The following is a 21036-nucleotide window of genomic DNA, read 5'->3' as shown; positions in this document are numbered from 1 at the left end:
AGTAGTTAAAACAGAAATTACTTTTGTTTTAAGTATATTCAATACACATTCTGTTCTCTAACCATGTTTAGACCCCCTCCCCCCCCAAAACCCCTTTCTAATGTTGTTCTGTTTGTTTGCTTTTTACATTTGGCCTGCTTTTTATTCTGCTTAAGCGTATGTTGTTTCTGTTTTTGTATTAACTGTGTTTAGATATGTTTTATTACCATTTTTGTCTATCTTCTTGGATTCTTTGGATTGAGGGTGATTAAAAATATATGGCAAAAGAAATGTGAATTTTATATAATCCTGTAATGTGATGTTCCACATTATGTCGATCAATTTCTCCTCCTGAATCAGTGTGCTAGCCCTGGCTTGAGAAATATTGCAGATGATAATCACTTGCTTCCCCCTCCATTATGCTTTCTTTCTATATAAACTGCAGAAGAACAATTGCCTACAAGTCAACCCTTCCTTCTTCTCTGAGACCTATTGGAATGAATTTATGACATTCCATCCTAATTGCCAAGCTGTTGCAGTGCATTTCATGCTGCCAATTCCAAACCATCTGGGCTTCACTTCAGATTTCATCTACCTTCATTTGCTATAACCTGTGGCCAGTCCTTCAAGATGCTATGATAACAACTTCTCCGGTACTATTGATGGTGATTGGGTCACATAGGAATGCTAACTAAGCATAGCTGGTTTGAATACACTGTAACTATATGGGATCACATGACTTAACTAAGCCCCAAAAGAGGGATGGGCAACGTTTAGTGGCCATAGTGTACACTGAATAGAGGATTGAGGGCTACGAAGTTGACAGGGCCATGGCATATGTAGGCAGAACTGTTTAAAGGAAGGGGTTCTTGATTTTATTATGTGGCTGGGTTTATTTTAGAGATCATACTACTGCAGAGCTTTCAGCTGTTTCTCATTTCAAAATGGAGGAAAAAATGTACTTTCAGTTTTTCTCAATTACTAATTACTATGAGAAGGCTCCCAGGGCTGTGAAAAGGGGCACTGGGACTGGGACCACAGGTGGTCCAAATGTATTATATTTCAATACTGCTGTTTAAATCTGTGCTGGTAACTGTTCAGAGCATTTCAGCAGAAGGATAATACATAAATAATAAATTACACATGGAAAAATTCTACCAGCACACCAAAAATCTATTGATGGAGTTAATCAATAAAGTGGCCAAAATACAGCTGTGATTTCTCAACTATTTTTCTCAGAGATTTTGTTTTTATTCCCCCCTCTCCCATTCTTAACACTTGGTTATTTTTCTATTTATTTATTTTTTCTTTTTAGCACTTAGAGCTTCCACAAGGAATCTTTCATTTTCTTGCTGCTTAGGTATTGATTGATTGCTTTTATATACAATCTTTTTGTCTTAAAGACATTGTCACCCCAAAATTAGCTAGTGATTCTGTATATGCATCTAAGGACTAAAAGTTCACATACAAGACAACCTAAATCCCATCATTGGAAGGGGTAGTGGTAATGGTGATTGCAAGCTATTTACTTCTCCAGCACAATGTATGGGCATCACAGAACCTGCATGTGTGTGGTAATTGTATCTTGTAAATAGTGTTTGTAAGCAAAAAGCATATACACTTTGTAAGATTAATGTATGAAATCCTACTTCAATGTATAGGACTCATCAAAGGACTTCAATGTATAGGACTCGTCCAAGTGCCTTGCCCCCATTGCAAGGTAATGTTGGATCCTCCCTTGTAGTTCAATGGGTAAGTTAACATCCAATAAAATTACAACTTTTCCTCTTATTTAAGAGTGATTAATATCTTTGGAATCTCTCAGACTGATGTGAAGAAGGATCTTATTGTGAGTATTTGAATTGTTCCTCTTTGTTAAGCATGATCAGGCACCAGTTGCAGAGGATCTTGGAGGAAGTGGATTATCAGGCCTTGTTTCAGTCAGGTTTCAGGTGTGGATGCAGTATGGAGACAGCACTGATCACACTTGTTGATGGCCTGTGGTAAAGCTGGGATGGGGGTGGTGCATCTGTGCTTGTGCTCCTTGATATCTCAGCAACTTTCAATACTGTTGTATCTTTTGGGATCTGCTGCAGGGGGTTGGGAGTGGGGGGCACTGTGCTTCAGTGATTCACCACCTTCCTCAGTGATCAGTCCCAGTCAGTTTTGACAAGAAGGGAGAGATCATGCCTGCAGAGCCTCACTTGTGGGATGCCTCAGGGTTCAACACTCTCATCCCTCCTGTTTAATATCTACATAAACCACTGGCTGGGGTCATCTGTCAGTTCAGAATCTGTGTCATCAATACTGATGATGATATCCAGTTGTACATCTCAAACCTGGGCTGCACAGGTAAAGCTATCAATGTCCTGACCAGTGTCTGGAAGCTGTTTGGGTTTGGATGGAGGGGTTAGGACTTTGGCTGAATCCTAACAAGACTGAATGGCTGTGGCTGTTTGGACTCCCTAGGTCTGGATTTCATTGTTGGTCTTGTTTGGGACTGCACTTCCTCATTTGAGATTGGTATGCAAGTTGGGGGTCTTCCTGGACTCATGGCTATTGCTCAAATGGTAGGTGGCAGTTGTGGCCAGGAGAACTTTTGCACAGGTTTGTCTTATGTACCAATTGCACCCTTTCCTCAACCAGGAGGCACTTCAGAGGGTCACTCATGCTCTAGTCAACTCACAATTGGACTACTGCAATGCATTGTACATGGGGTTGCCCTTGAAGACCATCTGGAAGCTACAGATGCAATGGCATGAGCAGTAATGGGGCACTTCTCACTATGCCCATGTGTCATCACTGTTACATAAGCTGCACTGGATGCAGTCAGTTTCTGGGCACAATTCAATGGTGGTTGTTATCTATAAAGCCTTTCATGGCATAGGATCTGGTTATTTGAAGGACTGCCTATCTCCAAGTGTTTCTGCTCGCCTGGTATACTTGGGCACAGTGGGTACACTGTGGGTCCCCTTCATTAAATGTTGTCATCTTGTGGAAGCCAGGAAGCATGCCTTCTCTGTTGTGGTCCCTACCCTCTCAAACACCATCCCACTGACATATGCAGAACTCCAACTCTTTAAGTGTTCCAGAAATTTATTAAGACTTTGCTCTGTTCCCAGTCATGGGGTTAGGGTTTTCAGGGAGACCCTGTCAATTTTTTTTAAAAAAAAAATATTTATGTGGTTTTGTCCAGGTGGTCATTTTTTTAAAAAATGTGTTTTTTAAATTATTGTGAACTCGCATCACCCTGAGCCAAGTTCAATACCTTAACCATTACACTGCAGTAGCTATCATTGTAAATCTACAAATCACAGCAGCAGGTGTGCTGGTAGAATTTTTGCATATGTAATTTATTATTTCTATATTATTCTTTAATTAAAATACATAGAACAACTATCAGCACACATACAATTACCAATCCTGGAATATAATGCATGTAGCTGAAGCAGTATAAATATACTGTATATGTATAAATGGATTAAGTACATGCATACAGACACATAAATATATAAGAGTTCACTTTCAAGCAAATTTAAGCTAGAAGAATTTGGGGAAGAAGCTCTCCTACAAATAATTTCAGCTCCACAAGCAAGAACAGTCCATCACTTTGTCTGATAACTTATCTTGCACTGCCAAGCTGCACTTATAGCTAGATTTTTTTTCTCCTCAACAATTGATCAAGCTTTCTTCCTATAATTTAAATCCATTCATCTTCCATAGATAAGTTGAACAATTGTTTCCTTGCCTGTGGTAGTTGGTGGCCAAAGTAGTATTAACTGCATACTTGTGATTATATGGAGTTTCACAGATGTTATTAGACGCAAGAAGTCAATGATCTCTTTTCTTCTCAGAATGAGGAATGAGAAGAATATTGCTCAAGCCAAGAAAGTGGTGTTGTTGGGGGTTTTTTTGCAGTATTTTGGTTATGAATTAGCCAGAGTTGCAACCCTATGAGATGGGCAATGCTGAGAGATGGCGAATGGCTTGATATTACACTAACTTTCCTGTGCATACATAAGCATTTGCAGGTTTAAAATTTCAGGAAGCATCCTCTCTTTTTCCACATATACAGACCTGAGATAGACTCATACCTCTGGTCCTCTTGGTTTATTTGTGTGAATGTGTGTTTGTTTAATATATCATAAAAATGGAAAGGCATCTTCAAATGAAGCTGAAGATATACATTATTTGTTTCGTACATTCATATGATGCCATTATTTTGCTGTGGAACTCAAGGCAAAGAATCTCTATAGTTTCCAAGTGGTCTCCCACCTAAGTATCCTTAGATCATTATACATAGAAATTAAAATTGACTACAAGTCTCAATTGACTCCTGTAACTGTCAGACTTCTCTCAAGGCACAACAATAAATCTCGGCTCTCTGGAAACTCTACCTGCATTCTATAGCTGGATAACAACAGACGCTTCAAGGACCTGACATAAATTCAAATAAACTCTGCTTTATTGCAGAGAAGAAAGAAGTTATATACATGCAAGAATTCTGCTTACTGCAGAATATAGGAATCAAGCACTCTACATAGATCATTTCCAGGGTTTAAACTGTAGGCATTTTCTGACTGCCTTTCTGAGGCTGTTCTTGTCCCAGCCTTGAGCATTTGTTCCATGTTTACATAACAATTCTGTCTAGGCTGAGAATTTTAGTTTCCCTAGCTCGCTAGCTTCAACCCTTACACCTTCCCTCTCTATTTACTTCTTCCTTTCCCCTTTGGACCCAGAGGTGCAAGATGCACCTCCTCCCCTCTCCCCTCTTGTGGTCATGTGAGACTGGTGAGTATTATGGCCCTCCTTCCATTTTCATTTTTTCATCAGCTGGAGCTGACAGGCTTCTCTACCTGAACTTTATCTGTCTGGAAATCTCAGGGAGGATGGGAATTTCAATTTCTTCAGTTAAAGTTGGAGATGTCCCTTCCCTTTCAGGGCCTTCTGACAACAGACAGCAAATTGGAGGATCTCCATAGGTCCCCACCCCCAAAACATACAAATGTCTCCCTTCCTTTCCCCAAGTAGTTCCTCTCACTCTCAGAGCCAAAACTGCTGGCAAGTGATGAAGCTGAAATGTGTGGCCAGTCAGGTACTTTGGATTTGGGAGTGTAATGCAAATAGAACTGTCAAAAGCAGTGAGGGACATTGATACACTCTACTGCTTCCTACAAACTTTCCAAGTCTAGATACAGTAGTCCTTCCAATGAATCAAATATGCCAGTCTGCCCTTTCTATGCCATGAGTTCAAAACACATTCCAACTCAATTTTTTCTTCCCCCAGTTGAGATAGGGGGAGGGTAGATGTGGGTGGGGTGAGAGAATACCAGAAGAAAACAGTGGAAATCTGAATATAACCTCAGGATGCCTGAAAGCTGCAGATGAAAGGCTATAAAATCTGTGTGAATACAGGAAATGGTCCAAGAAGCTTGGCCTTTGGCTTCTTAGATAATCATGTGGAGGGGAGAAATCTGGTAGAGAATCAGGTGTGATCAACAACAGTGAGGTGGCATTCCTGAGGATGAAGATTGGCAGAGTGCTTGTAGGAGGCTGTAGAGAGTAAGGAAGATGAACTTGATGGAGATAGGCAAGATCCATTACCAAAAGAATGAGGGGAAAAATATATTTTAAGTCCCAAACAAGCAGAAAATATGCAGAAAAGGCTCAAACACTTTCCTAATGGACGAGTATAAGAAGCATAATCAGACTTGCAAGATTCTGTTATTATAGCCATTCTCAATAAAAGTAGTTTAAGCCTTCCTATGGAGTTGATTTCTGGTCTAGTCTACCTGGTGGTAAACATGTGGATCTTTGGTAGTCATTTCAAGAGCCTGAAATTAGAGGATGAGGGAAGTGATCCCTAATAGTTACAGAGTTTGGAAGTCAGTAATCATAGACAAAAGGCCATTATTTTTCTTAACAAAAAAGGGTTAGCACATCGACTCTTTTAGACAGACCAAGTCATATTGGTGTTTTTTAGGTTACTGAACTCCAGAAATGACATTGATAGTATAGTCACAGAAATGGGGATGGGGGGAGGGGCAGAGTCCAGGCTTCCCTCTTCCAAACCCATCTGCATAGCCACATATTTAGCAGGCAAGGGAGGAGGGAGATCATGCCGAGGGCCGGTGAGCAGTGCAAGCTTGAGGCCCTGCAGGTTGTGAGTTTTGCATCCTGCAAAATCAAAGGTTATGCTCTCCTAGCTCCAATGAATATGTAGACTGTAAATCTGAAGACAGTCAGTTCCCAAAGCTGTTGGAAAATGTAATGGGGAAGGGAGGCTGAATAAAGTTGTAGGGGCTCCTGATGATAGTTGATGCAATTAGGAACAGTTTAGTGCACTCTGTGATGGGTCTTGAAGATAACAAGCCACCATCAATAGTTTCAACCTGGGTGTTTCAAACAAAAGAAGCCAAAACCTATTCTCTGTCATCCCAGCATGCATAATAATAAAAAAGGGACTTAAACTGTAGGAAGGCAGATTCTGGTTGCATGTTATGAAAAACTTAAGTAAGAGCCGTTCAACAGTGAAACAGGTCACCCAGAGAGACCATGAGTGCCTCTTTTCTGGATATGCTCAAGGAGAGGCCTCTTTCAACTCTATAATCCTCTCTTTCCACTTGGTGGAATTCAGCATGCATGGACCCAGTCACAAATTTGAATGGCAGAACACAGGGAAATCATACCGTGGCAGAATAGAAGTATAATAGCTTCAAAAACTCCAATGGACTCTTGTAATATAATATATTTATAATTCATAACCAGAATGAAAATGATGACCTCGTTCTAAACATGGAGAAAGTGAGCTCTGGCCTGGGGCATAAATTGTGCTAGAGATTTCTGGCACTCAATTTTAAAATGTATTTTCAACACCAGAATTGAGTGCTGAAATATATGAAGTAATAAATAAGATATCTTTGATCATGGTGCAACTGCAGCAATAATGTCACCACAAAGATAAACAATTTTGAATCTTTAAAATGAATTGTTTATATTAGGAATGGGGAACTTGAAGCCCTCCAGCTGTTGTTGAATTACAATGCCTAATAACCCCAACCAGCATGGTTAGTAGTGAAGGATGCTAAGCCTTACAGAACATGTGGAGGACCATGGCTTTTCTGATCCTGATTGGTATAGCAATATTTTCATGTGAACACATCCACTCCCATTGTAGCAAATGCATGCCAGACAAAGTGGCATAATGACTGATTTAGAACAACGACAATGAAGTGTTTGCATTCATAAGAGTGTGGGCTCAAACCATGTTCATCTGGATTCCCATACCAGACAAATGAATCTTTGAAAAGGAAATATACCTTCATGGCATAACGTTATATCAGGGTTATACAATTTGGAGCCCAACAGCTTTGAATGTGACCCCCAAAATCTCCAAATGTTGTTATCAAATTGTAATGTTTAATATCCCAAAGGAGGAATGATTAAATTCATGGCATGAAGATAATCATAGTAACTATATATGATTTCAATTACATGTAAATTAAATAAGTTTTAGTTTTTATTTAGGTCACACGCACTGCTTTTTAGAGCATGGCCTCCTGAATGCTGCTAAAAGCCCAGTGCAGTCTTTCACTCAGAAAAAGTTGCACAACCTTGCCTTATATGAAAAATGCCGTTGGCACCTCTCTAGTGGCAAGGCTGAAAACAGCAGTAGAGCCAGTGGCACCTGGAGTGGACACTCTGGAATAAAATGGACTCTTGGTCTGGTCCTGTACAAGACGATCTACAGTTTTATATGCTCAAACTCCCTGCATGGAAGAGTATCACTGCAAGGGCCTGGATTTTCCATCTTTCAGAATATACCTCCCAAGACAGTGGTTCTTTAATTGTTTGACTCAATTACTCCTTTTCCTGGTCTTGAATAATGTAATCCCCCCCCAACAACAACAACAAAAACCCAAACTGTGTTGTTTTACACAAGTGTCTCGGCAGTGGCAGTCCCAAACTGGATCCTTGACTCACCAACAAGCAATTACAAAATGCTCCACTACCCCCAGAATATGCCCTGTAAATTACCCCCTTGGTTTAATTTCCCCCAGTTTAAGAATCACTGTCCTATGAAGTAAGAATGAAAGCATAACTAATAGAAGTGCCACTTTAGCTCAAACTATTACCAGATTAACACATTATCTTGTTCTTTTTCAGTCACTCAATAAATATAGTGTCTGGATTTATACTTTTGATAGTGCATGTTTGCAGGAGTGTGCACATTTATGTGCAGCCATTTGAAAATGTTACCAATCTTTTCTCTTCATCTTAAAAACATTTATTGCATCCGTCGGAAGTATATTGTTTTGTTAGCCTCTTCTGGAAGCAGATCAATATGAAGGCAGACAGTTTCTCCATTCCTACATAATTGACATCAGCCAATGGTCCCCTTTCTCATTAAATAAAAAATAGGAAGGCTTTTTTGGAGGCATTTTGTAATTATATCTCCGTTTAATCTCTCCTTTGCTGTACTCTTTATCTATTGGATTCTTTTTCCTGGGTTTTTATTTACATTTTGATGAAAAAGTCATAAATTGTGAGGCAATGAATGGGTGTACATTCGCCTTTCATACCTTTGTGTTAGAAATTGAGACCAATCCCTAGGTCACATCTTAAAATGTATGCACACAACCCTCAGAACTCTACTCCATGAAGATGTGATTTAGAGTCAAGCTATCAGCACAACTTGAAGCCTAAGCCTAAACCCAACCCTCTTTAATAGTAGATCACCTGGCAGGTAGCACAAATCATCTTAGAAATGTGATTCAGTTGATGTTTGGTTGTAACTATCCCTACAATAGCCTATTGCTCCTATTGGCTGTGATTTAATTTACTGCTATTTTAGTTTTAGTTTATTGTTTGTTTATTTTTGGATTGTGTGGCACTAAAACATTTAAGACATTTCTAATCATGCTAGACCCTTCAGCACTGATGTACTTCTGTGGAGTCCTCGTCTCCCTATCATGGCTGTGGCCTGTCATTTGGTGCTGGCATGCAGGAGAGTCTTCCCTCTGATGGCACTTGTTCTTTGCAATGGGGTCCTCTTCCCCAATTACCCAATATCCTAAGCCTTAATGCTGACATGTTTTAGAGAACTTTTTTGAACTGTGGTGTGAGAGTTAGTTCTGACCAGGTCAGAAGAAAATAACCGGTGACCAGATTATGTTACACCAACAAGGAACAAGTGACAACCATTTGTCCTGCTCACAAACATGCGGTCTTCTGCCCATTGTACCATGCAGGTAATAGAAAGAGGTGCAAAAAAATTAAACTTGGCTTGTACTATAAATAGGGCTTGCAGGAGTTTTGGCAGTTGCTGGAGTTTTCCTTAGTGGCTTTCCTACTTCTTGAAATAGTCTTGATTAACAAAGAGCTGTATCCATGAATTACTACCTGAAAGACTTCTAGTTCTGATATTAACTGAGAAGAGTCTGATACTTGCCTTTTTATATTGCCCTTGTTCAGCAACTAACTTTGCTTAAATGGGTGGTTTTAAAGGACTGAATTTATTTTGAAATATTATTTTTATATTATTATAAAGTGCTTTGAATTTTTTACAGTAAGAAGTGGTACACCAATATTTTTAATAAAAATGCATTTAATTTCTTGTAAGGTGATTTAAGCAGTTCACCTTTACCTCCTATATTATACTAATGATCTATCTACATATTTATCAAAGAATGCAAGTCAGTGTCATTTTTTGGTCCATTTTCCTTGATGCACTTCCTTTCCTAGAGATGCACAAATCACTAACCCTATCATTTTCCAGTTCCTGAATCAATACCATTTTAACAGATTAGAGTCTGGATAGATAGCTGTGTAACATTTTTCTTTTCAACACAGCTAGCATGATGCTCATTCTGTTCTCACATCTATTTGTTGCTATCCTAGGCTCTCATTGGCTGATGCTTCAGCCTTGAATCACTGAGCTCTTGGACTAGCATTTCTTTTTGTTTGCAGTGCTGTCCTTCCTTTCACAAATGGTGAAAAAAACTGAGCAATTTGTGGGAGAGAACTTTGCATCAGTGCCTCACAGCTCCGTTTAAACAGAAAAGAAAGAAAAAGACAGAGAAAGTTGAATAGATCAGAGACCATTAAAGATGCTGTAAAAAGATTTCATTTTCCCATTTGCCAGCATGAGTGTGAATCAGCAGCCCAACAGAACAAAGCCTAGCATTTTCAGATCCTCTGCACAGAAAGCAGTCATCTGGTGTCATAATTTCTTCAGCAAGTCATAGGCTGGCATGGTGACATTTGCAGTCCTTCACTTTGATAAGCACCATTCATTGCTGGCTGAGGATCTTCTGCCTGTTTTGGTGGCTGTGCCAGTCACTTCTGTTTCATGTGGAATATGATAATGCATTTGCTGACCCCACACAGGTGAGGCGAGGGAGAAGAAGTGAACAAACTTCACATTTGTATGAAATGGAATGTGACAGCTTAGAAAGGAGACAAGTTCTCTCATTAGCAACTGCCAGCAGTTTTCTGCTGAAAAGGTCCCTGCCTGTCTGAGTGCAGTCAGTTCCTTAAGCCTTAGAAGTGTTTCCACTGATATTTATTTCTCAGGTACCCATGCTAAAATTCTTACTATTTTCTCTATGTTATTTTCTCCTGGGGTTTATGTTTCTGAGAACATCTACCATTCTTCTGAACTTTGTATAGATTTTGTATTATTCCTAGTTTTCTTACAGAGGGAATTTTGGCATTCCTCAATCTGGCATGCTCCAGTCATAGTGGGTAGGGAATATTTTAAGATTTTATTTCTTTTGCCCAGTATAATTTAATTTTCATACAATCATATTTACTTTAGTTCTGCAGTCCAACCTTCTTATCAGCCTGCGCAGCAGTAAACCTTAGTATGTGGAAGCAGAGGCAACCTGAAGATTTATTGTCTTTCTATTTTTTCTTTGGGTTAAGTAGATTGGCAGGGTTGAGCTATATACAAGTGGATGGAGAACAAGCCTGATGGCTGGAAGATAGTAAGAAGTAAAGAAGACTAGAGGAAGATAAGAACTAGGCTGCATGCTCATTTCATCCTCCTTAAGAATCTTGCATCTGTGACTAAACAGGCAGAGGGATGGCTCTGTTTAAAAGATATTCATGAACTCTTCAGTGTGAGCCTCAGCATCCAGTAAGTTGGAGCAGTTGCTGTGCTGGTTAACCTTTATGTGCATAACGCAGTTAACATGTAGAATCTGTTGCTACCAGATATGATAATGGCCACTAATTTAGACCATTTTAAAAACGGTCCTGGACAAATCTGTGGAGAATTAGGCTCTCTTGATGCTGTTTGCTGTGAAGTTATAGGTTAATGCCTTCCTCTCCCTGCCTGAGAGCTTCTTGATTGCAACTGGTTGGCCGCTGCAGGACATAGAACGCTGGACTAGAAAGACTGTTGGTCTCCGCCAGCAGGACCCTTCTTATACCTTATGAGTTAATTTATAAACATTTAGATTTGCCTCTTGTTTTAAATCTTAGAAGCTCCTTGTAAGTCTCATGTCATTAATCAAATTTTCAGATCAGTTTATGACATAGGGGGAGAAAATTGTTCAACTGTTATCAATGTGAATCTACTTAATTCACATTTCTGAACCAGTAGATAAAGCAAAACACTGTTATACGTGACTAGTTGCACTTCAAGTTTTTGAATGAATGTTATTCTAACAAAAAGAACACATAACAGCATGCATGTTAGGGAACTGTTAATACAAAATGCAGATATTAATTAAAATAAGATATGAAAAGGGAATGCTTTCAAAAAGTAATATAAGGCAGTTTGAATAATATGCATAAATTTGGAAATTTGAATATAAAATGTACATGAATTTTCATGTGGACTTTAACAAATATTTGAGGATGGTAAAAATGTGGAAATTTATAAAAAAAATCAAAAGTGGTAGATTTATCCAACTCTAGTCCTCTTTCTACTCACAATTGGCTTTTATGATAGTAGGACTTAGTCCTTACACCAGATCTCAAGTACTACAGGAGACATATCTGCATGCAGCATCCAAGTTTGTAAACATTGTGGTGAACAATTTAATCTATCCACTGCCACCTAACTAGATTAGTTCTAATTTCATTCTGTTCACGATGCTGTGCATACATTAAAGGCAATAAATATATAGTAAAATTCTGGAGGGCACTATATTTCATCAGCTAACTCAAAATTTTGACCACATGGGGGAGGGGGGGAGAAGAGTAGGTCAATCAATCCACAATATGTCTAAATCCAGAATTAGTCATAAACTAAAAGAAAGGAATGGGGTCTAAGTTACTCATGTCATGAGAAGTTTAAGTCCCACTGATTCCAAACATGATTAAATCTAGACCTAATTCTCTGTCTCCAAGAATGACCAGTCAGGCATATTAGTGTGTAGGTCTTCATTTGTTAATACTAGCTTCTGAAACAGCCTCTGCATCAGAAGGCTTTACTGAACTATAGTTATAACTACTAACAGTCTCTTAGATTTATCAACCATGTTTAATCACTTTAAAGTCGCTCTAAGGTAACACCCATCAACATCCATCCTATGGCAATGAGTTCTGTGAGTTAGCTCTGCAATATGAGAAGATGACACTGCTAACACACAGATAGATTATTCAGTGGACTCAGAGTTCTAATATTCTTGGAAAGGATGGAGAAACATTTCCTTCTCTCCTTTTTGTCTTGTCCCCATGAGACTCCTGTCTTTTCGATAACTATCCATCTTCCTTTTTTACTTTATATACTTCCCCTTATTCTACCATTGAAAAGTCTATTGAGCCTCAATGTAGCAGTGTCTGGAGGGGTTCTCCTAATATCCTACCATTGCGTCCCCTACAATGGCAAGGATGGCCCTAACCCTATTGGCCTAAGGCTTTAAAAACGTGGCTGTCAGGTTAAGTCCAAGAAACTCCATGAGACAATTCCGGAACAGCTCAGTTACTTTATTAGCTCACACCTGCTAGACAGAATCTCGCCAGACTAACTCAAACCTCCCCAAGCCAGCAACTAAACACTACGAATTCCTTAGGGTGGTGCCAGTCTCATCTTCTTTGTTTTCCCATGCTCATGCTGTGGGCTGAGGAGATGATTCTGTCCTTGACCCCTCTCATTCCATTCCATCACAGTGGCTATGTGTTTGGGCCTGGGGCCCCAAATGTGTTAAGGGCCCTGTCTCTTGGCTATATTGATAATTATCATGATAATTTTCTCAGCTGCTGTATATATTTATTTTTGTATTGTTTTTAATTGTTTTTATTGTTTTAGAATTGTTCACCACCCAGAGTCACTTGGTTGAGATGGGTGGCTATAGAAATGAATAAAAATCTTGCCAATAAAACTGCAGGGACTTGCCCAGGCAGTCACCAGGAGTCAACACTGGTACAAAAAACAATAAAAAATAGAAGATAATTTCTTCATCTATCAATCCCAGCTCATTCTTACATATCTAGGTTTATCTGAACTGTGGCTCATTTCAGGGGAATTATTTTGAATGATGATATGTAACATAATATAAAATAATAGGTACCCCCTAAAATGTGAGTCTGTTCTTGTATTACTGGCTTCCAAGTTGTTTATCCACTTTAAAGTTCAGGTTTGCCCTACTGTTTCTTTCAGATTAAAGTACATTGCCTCCTATTTCTATATTCAATCATTCAGCTTCCCCCGCCCCTACAATATTATTGCTGTCCCTGACTGATAGGAGAGTGGTTAGGATGCTCCCAGGCTTTGTTTTTATTGAAGGGCAAAGGTTGGGGAGAAGCAAATGGTTGGGGGCAAGCAGAAGATAGAGCAGCCATAGTAGAGTAAAGAATAATAGGCAGGAGTTATTGCTGTGCTTTATTCCTCCAATGGAACACTAGCATTAGAAGTTCCTAAAACACTCCAAGGCTAAGCGCTGGAGGGAATAGCATAACAGAATTAATTCTATACTTGCAGCAGGAAGTGCAGCTATTCCTTTGAATTAATTCTGTGAAGGCCTAATTTTTTAAACTGATCCATAACTTACTTAAGTTGGAGTCAAATAGATTAGCTAAATCTGCTTAAGACCAGCCCACTCTATACTGTACCCTCCCCTTGCTGTTTTAAATACTCAATAAACAACAATAACAAAAAGATTAATCAAAGCCCAGAGGCATTACCAAGATGATGTGTTTCACTCACTGAGTCACAAATTGGCCATCTTTGCGTAAGTCAGTTTAAATTTCTTTAAGCCTTTTTTGAAGCACACAACTACTCTCCATTCATCTGCACTTGCCTTTCTGGCTGCAGAGGTGAGCTTTTCAATCTGGTCTTGGCTTTCTATGGTTTTGAAATTCAGCATTGGACAGTTCCTAAAGAGATTCTAAAAGGAGGTTTACATAAATGAGAGCTGAAACTTTTCTGAAAGAAATGGGAAGCAGATGACATTTCCTCATTTTTTTAAAAAAGGTCCTCATCTTGTCCCCCCAGTAAACCTCAGTGAGTTGAGTTTTTGTAAGTGAAGGAGTTGTTTAGTCCTTTTCTTCCCCATTTACCCAACTGAAATTGGCTGTTGAACAATGGCGCAGTTAGATTACTTTACTCTTAGGGCTTAATGATTTTACTGCTCCTTATCCAGCTTGGAAAGGTGCATTATTTCACCAAGTTTATGTAAGAGTGATTGCTCTCTCCACTTGCCCCATTCCCTAGCATAAAATTTCTACATTCCCCACATATTAGGGAGAACAGCCATAAGAGATAGATATTCTGACTGTGTGCAGTTTCAAACACTCTGATCTACTGGTTTCTTGGCCCATTTCAGATTCCATTTACATACAGATGAATGTATTTACCCAATCTCCATAACAACTATGATGCAGAATGTTATTCTCTTTTTCTGTCACATCCGTACCACAGATTTAACTGGTTTTCAGAGCCACTATGCTGCTCTCTCAGAGGAAACTTAAAGTTTTGCCTTTTTTAAATTATCAAGTTACATAATTTTGTTTCTTAAATAATAAATTCCCATTCATTAGATGAGAGTGACTGCTTTGTTACTTTCAAATGAGAGGTTTCTCAAGCAATAGATTTATTTTGGGGATGCTAAGGTCTTCATTTTGGGTGCCATTTATACTACAATTTCCCAGCTATAGGTCCTTTTTCAGTAATTGCAGGGTAGAATTGGAAACACATTAAGCATTTAATTTATGAGAAGACTCTAGTAATTTTTTTAATGATGAACAAAGGTTTTGGAGAAGTTTTAATTATATTCTGCATTTGTTGTAAGGAGGTCAAGAAGGTGCAGATGGTTCTGTCCTTGCAACAACCTTGCAAGAAAACTTAGGTTGAAGATAATGACTTACCAAGGTCACCCAGTAAGAACTACATGTCTGAATAGGGATTTCAGTTTAGCATTCTACAGAATACACACAGTCTCATTGTTGCTGTACCGAACAGGGATGAGACCAACCTTGTCTATGGTAGCACTTTTTTTTAACCACAACTCCCATCATTCCTGACAATTGGACATGTAGCTGGAAGTTGTAATCCAAATATTGAAAGACATCAGAATAGAGAAGGCTAGTGTAGGCTATATCCCCATATATATTTATTTGCAAATAGAAGAACTGCTGGTCCTACATGTTTGAGAGAAATTGCTCTGTTACTATTCTTGGCTACACTAGCCAAATGACTACTTTCAAGATGGTCATACAGTAATACCTCGGTTCACGAACGCTTCTGTTCATGAACAATTCGGTTCATGAACAGCACCGTTCGCAAAATTTTGCTTCTGTTCGCAAACTCCGCATTGGGTGACGAACACGACCCGCGGCCATCTTCCCTGCTCTGACACATGGTCGTGGCTTCCTGTAGGCGAGGGGGACTCTCCCTCCAAACAATAACCGCCTCCCCACCCTCCTTGCTGTCCTCCACGCCAGAAGTCGCCTCAAGCAAGGTTAGCGTTCTCTCTCTTCATACTGTACTGTGCGGTACTTTGTTTCATATTTTTGTGGTTTAAAAAAAAAATACATATGGTTCAGAACGGATTAACCGTATTTACATTGAACCTTATGGGAAAATTTGATTCGATTGGCGACCAAAATCAGTTGGCGACCACATTCGTAGGGGTCAGAATGGATTAACCTTATTTACATTGAACCTTATGGGGAAATTTGATTTGGTTCGCAACCAATTCGGCTCGCGACCAGAATCGTGGAACGAATTAAGTTCGTGAACCGAGGTACCACTATACTGGATTCTCTGTATTCAAATCTTTTACTACAACAACAACAACAACAACAAACATTTGCCACTGTTCTGTCAAATCCTTTTAGCATGGGAAACAAAGCCCATCCTCTCACCACCTAATCCAGTGCTTTCCCTGCTGTTATCAAAACAAACTATTTCTGAGAAAAGCAAAAAGATCTAGTTTTCAGCAAAGTTATGCCATTGCTCTAGTAACCCAGGAAGGCCAGACATGCCACTGGGATGTGTACAGACAAGCATGACTCTAATATCTATTTTGTGCTTGCCTCTAGTGCTTTAGTACAGTTTGTTTGTAAAAACCCTGGTTTTCCACCTTAGAGCAGAGACAGATGCAAGCTAGCAGCAGCAGTGAGCAATATTCCTTTTTCTCAGCTGTGGGTAGAGCAAAATCAAGTACTCCCCTCGCCCCAAATTTGTGATTAGTACTGCTACTGCTATTAAAACTATTATTACAACTACAACTACTTATATTGCAGATTCCAGAATTGTACTTTCGCTGAGGCTCTAACTGCTTTGGGAGACCATGTAGATAAGGAAAGTAGTGGGGAGATATGCTTAAACTCCTGTTCCCAATGTCATCCCTGAGCTTTCTGTAGTTACTTTCAAATAAAATTCTAAAAAGTGATAATAGGAAATCTACTCATGGATGTCCTACATCTAGGGTGGGCAAAATTTAAGAGATTCGAGGCTGCAATTTAGTTTCTGGAGAGCCTTAGCTAATATTAATTTGATCCTAATCCTTATGAAGCTTAGCTTGAACTTTCATCATCTATACCTTCCAACAATTTCAGGAGCCACATGGGAGACTGATCAGGGTCTTCAATGTCCTGTAGCTTTCTTGCTTCTTGAATAAAACGTATTTAAAAAATGGAGATTCGTATGAAAAATTACCTAACTCACATAGAATTGCATCTAGATGTAGCCATATTTCTAGATGACCTATTGAAATCAAATCAAAGTTAATTGTAAATGTAAAACTCATTGATTTAAACAAGACTTTCCTGAATACAGTTGTGTCTAGATCCAACTCTTACTTCAGTCATGTTGCAAAATTGAGTTATTCTTAGTATAGATTATTATTATTTTAAGCACAGTACAGATTTAAAATCCTGGATATAGCTTTGGTGATTAAACCTTCTTGGCTTAGTGTCTCAGCTGGAACAGGTTTGAATGACACCTTGACTACCAAAAGCAAGTTAATTTCCCCATATATATCCTGGGGGAGTAGGTGGGTGACATCTTAATGATACAGAAATGAGAACAGAATAGGAAATCACACAAAATTGGCTCAGTGAAGAGTTTGTTTTAAAGCTTGTGTTACCACTAGGAAATAAAAATGAGATTTCTGCAGCTGAAAAAAAGAGAATTTACACAGCACAGAAAACCATAACATAAAAGACAGTGACATTGAAGCTATTCCCTAGTTTTCACAATCTACTAAATATCCTACATTTGTACGGTTTGACAGTGCAATTTTGGATCATCCCAGGGATCTGTCAGTGTGGGTATTGAGTAAATCTAAGTGTATTGATAATAGCACATCTGGGAATACGCAAATGCAAAAGATAGTCTGTCTTTTGATTCAGCTTTGAATTGGCTTCTTTAATGGAACTAAAGTTCTTGTTTCATAGATAGGGGGAGGCAGCTGCCACATTTCCCTTGTTGCCTAAGCTAACTAGCTGCTTAGTTTAGCTGCTAGTCTAGTAACAGAAGCTGTCTCATCATCTGTGTTCACAGAAGTTACAGTTGCCAGTCAAGTTAGCTGCTCTTTGTGGAATGGGATGGGGGGTTGTAATCTTTTATCTCCAGCAGCAAAGCATCTTGGGCTCTTCCTAAATTGAATATATGAATACATCTGTCTAGCTGGTCTTCTTTTTTCAGAGTGGCAGTAGCTCTGCCTCTCCAAGGATCCAGACTGCTATCTTTCCCACTAGTTGGGTTCACACATTATGCTAAGCCATAAGATGCTTTGTTTGATTTTGGCTTAGCATCTTGCTGTGAACCCAGTGATGGAGTTTGTAAGTCATGCTTTATAACATAGTGTAGTGAACAAACCCAACCAATTGTGTTTTTTTCTGTAAATTGTAGTTAAGCAAATAAGACCATTTTCTGCTAAGACACTTTTGAATGCTGCTGCAGACTGACTTTACAAGGCTTTCTGCATGCAAAGCATGTGATCTCCAGTGAACCATGGTTCTTCCACCAAAGTTAGTAGAAATAGAAAAAGAGAGATTTGCCCAAAACCACCTAGTGAGGTACTACATAACACTGTCTGTACCATCAGTTACTGATTCATGAATATTTAATAGAATGACTTGAATTAAGGTTGAGGTGAATGTTCATGAGTTAAATTTTCACATTGCTTCGCCTTAATTTTATTAAAGTCATGCTGATTTTTTCATGAGTTTTAATACTTGCCTGTTTTGTATTAAATATTCTTTAAGAAAACACCAGTAACAACAATCTCATATTTGCTTATTCAAAAGAAAGTTCAGTTGATTTCAGTGTGGCTTACTTCCAAATTAGGTTGTGTATAGAATTGCGTATAGCCCAATTATGACCGAGCATGCATAACATGATTGGTGAAAGCTAGTGTGCTTCATGAATCCAGTTATTGTGGCTTGTTCAACATGCTATGATTAAAAAGCCATGGCTTAGTAGACTATGAATCAAGTCTAAAAGTATGCAAGCTGTAAGCTTTTCCTGAACGCTGGTACAAAATTCTGGACTACAACTGCAACTAAGAAAAGCAAACCATGATGAAAAATTAGGCTTTCGTGTCCCAGGGATCTATCCAGGTTCTGTACTATCTCATAGATCACAGCTTGCAGAATGTTTTCAGTCGATGAGCCAAGTACGAATCACAGTTCAGTGGAAGCACATATGTTTTGCATGGAAAGAACCCAGTTTCAATTCTTAGCCAGATATAACTAGGAAAGCTTCCAGTCTGAAAACTATGGAAAGCCACCATGAATTAGTGTAAATCCGTCTTCCAAGTAGTGTCCTCCAAATATGTTGTATTCCAATTCCCATAATTTCCAGCCAACAAAGGAACTGTGGGAGGTTTTTTTTCCTACATGCAAAACAAACTCATTATCATTACAATTTTATAACAGCTTTTGTTTTTCTTAGTAAACATTAGAAACTTCAAGCTAGTATGGTTTAATCAGCTCATATCAGTTAAAATAATGTTTTTCATTTTCAGCATTTTATTTAAACCTGTTCACATGTTTATAAGGATTAGTTTGATAATTGTGAAAATTTTAATGTATATAACGGTAAAAAAATAATCCAAGACAACAATCCAGTAGTTTGTTTTTAAGAAATGATTTCATTATCAAGTCCTTTTCTTCTAAAGTGTATATGTCTTATTTGCGTAAAACAGAAATATTTTGTATTCATTCCATGTTATTATCTGTTGCTTTAGTATTTTTGAGAAAAATGAGTAACAATAAATCTTTTAAAATATAATTATTGGTAGTTTGTTGTATAATGAATAATATAGTGCTAATTTCATTTTTTTTATTTCAACAGTTTGTGTGTGTGTGTGTGTGTGTGTGTGTGATGTTTGTTTCTTATGTCTTCATTTTGTAGTACCCTTCATAAAGGATTTTATCTCAGTCAAGTTGGTTTTTCACAATTAAACATTTTCACTGGCACTTGGGATATTTTTCTTTCCCTTTCAGTCCTTGGAGTTGTAATATGGCAGATTGGGGAAGGCTGGTGTAGAAAATACCCAAGCAGTGAAGCATACTATAATGTAAATATTGTGTTCCTAGGATGCATCTTTTGTTCAGTCCAGTTTGGGGAAATTACTGTTCCTTGGTAAACTAAACTAACACTTGGGCAGAGTCTTTAAGATCCCCCAACTCCCTATTCCATTTATATGGCTCTTCCATTTATATGGCTACAGTACTGGGGTGGAATTAGGATGGGCAGCTACTGATTACACAACCAGAAGAGGATTTACAGGGGTTTTTGCTTAGACAAATGAGGAAGATTCCAGCAACTTGGTTGTGCTAGAAATTTTGCATAGTTTTAGTGAGGCCCCCGTCATGTGCAATGAAGCTGATAAAGTGAGTCAACCCACAGAAAGGTCAGAAGCAAATATCCTGAGAGGTATGCATACGCTGCTTCGATCTGGGTCCAATTTTCCCTCGTCTAGTTCCTAGGTATTTGAATCATGAATCCTCTGCAAACACAACCTAAAAAGAAAACTGGTACTTGTGTACATGAAAAAGTCTTGGCAAGATTAAGACATATTGCTATTTTCCTAAGGGAAAAAAACCCATAGATGTTTTGTGAAATATATGCCTGGCCAGTGTTCCACAGATACTACCCGTCCTGCAGAATCTGTGGTGAGAAATGAGCCCCATACTTATGAGAACTTTAATTCACAGTTCAGAGTTAGCAAAATTTGCTTTGCCAAATAGGGGTGCTCTTTGAAGATAGCAGCTCTGGTAGAGCAAAGTTTATTTTAAATAATTGCAATAATGATGAGAACTTGTACAATGATTTCCCTTCTAAAAGCTGATATTAATTTTCAATAGGTAATGCTGAGAAAATACCAGTGAAGATTAATCTGGCTGAACCATAAGCAAAGTTAGGTGAATTAAATTTCAACTGAGAGAAGGAAGATCATTTCCCCCTATTCAAAAGTCGCTAACTGGCAGGCTAACTAACCACAAGTTTAAAAACAAGTTATATATTTTTAAAAATTAGTTTAAAATATTTGCTCCATTTTTGGACTTTCTTATATGATTATACCTGGAATATACATTGATTACATAATTCATTTAGAAAACTATTACTGGATTGATAAAAAATATAATCAT

At 38.5% G+C, this 21036-nt stretch overlaps 1 protein-coding gene across 3 annotated transcripts in view; it reads left to right on the top strand.

Annotated features, from left to right (window-relative positions):
* Nucleotides 1-21036, top strand: part of ASIC2 (acid sensing ion channel subunit 2) — a 453834-nt gene that overhangs the window by 223939 nt on the left and 208859 nt on the right. The window lies entirely within an intron of this gene.

This window comes from Python bivittatus, unplaced genomic scaffold (assembly GCF_059951505.1).
Source record: "Python bivittatus isolate LINGU-HERP-01145 unplaced genomic scaffold, Pbiv_v1 ctg000410_np1212, whole genome shotgun sequence".
Lineage (NCBI taxonomy): Eukaryota > Metazoa > Chordata > Lepidosauria > Squamata > Pythonidae > Python > Python bivittatus.
The sequence above is the reverse complement of the archived record's forward strand: the minus strand, read 5'-3'. Positions and strand labels throughout refer to the sequence as shown.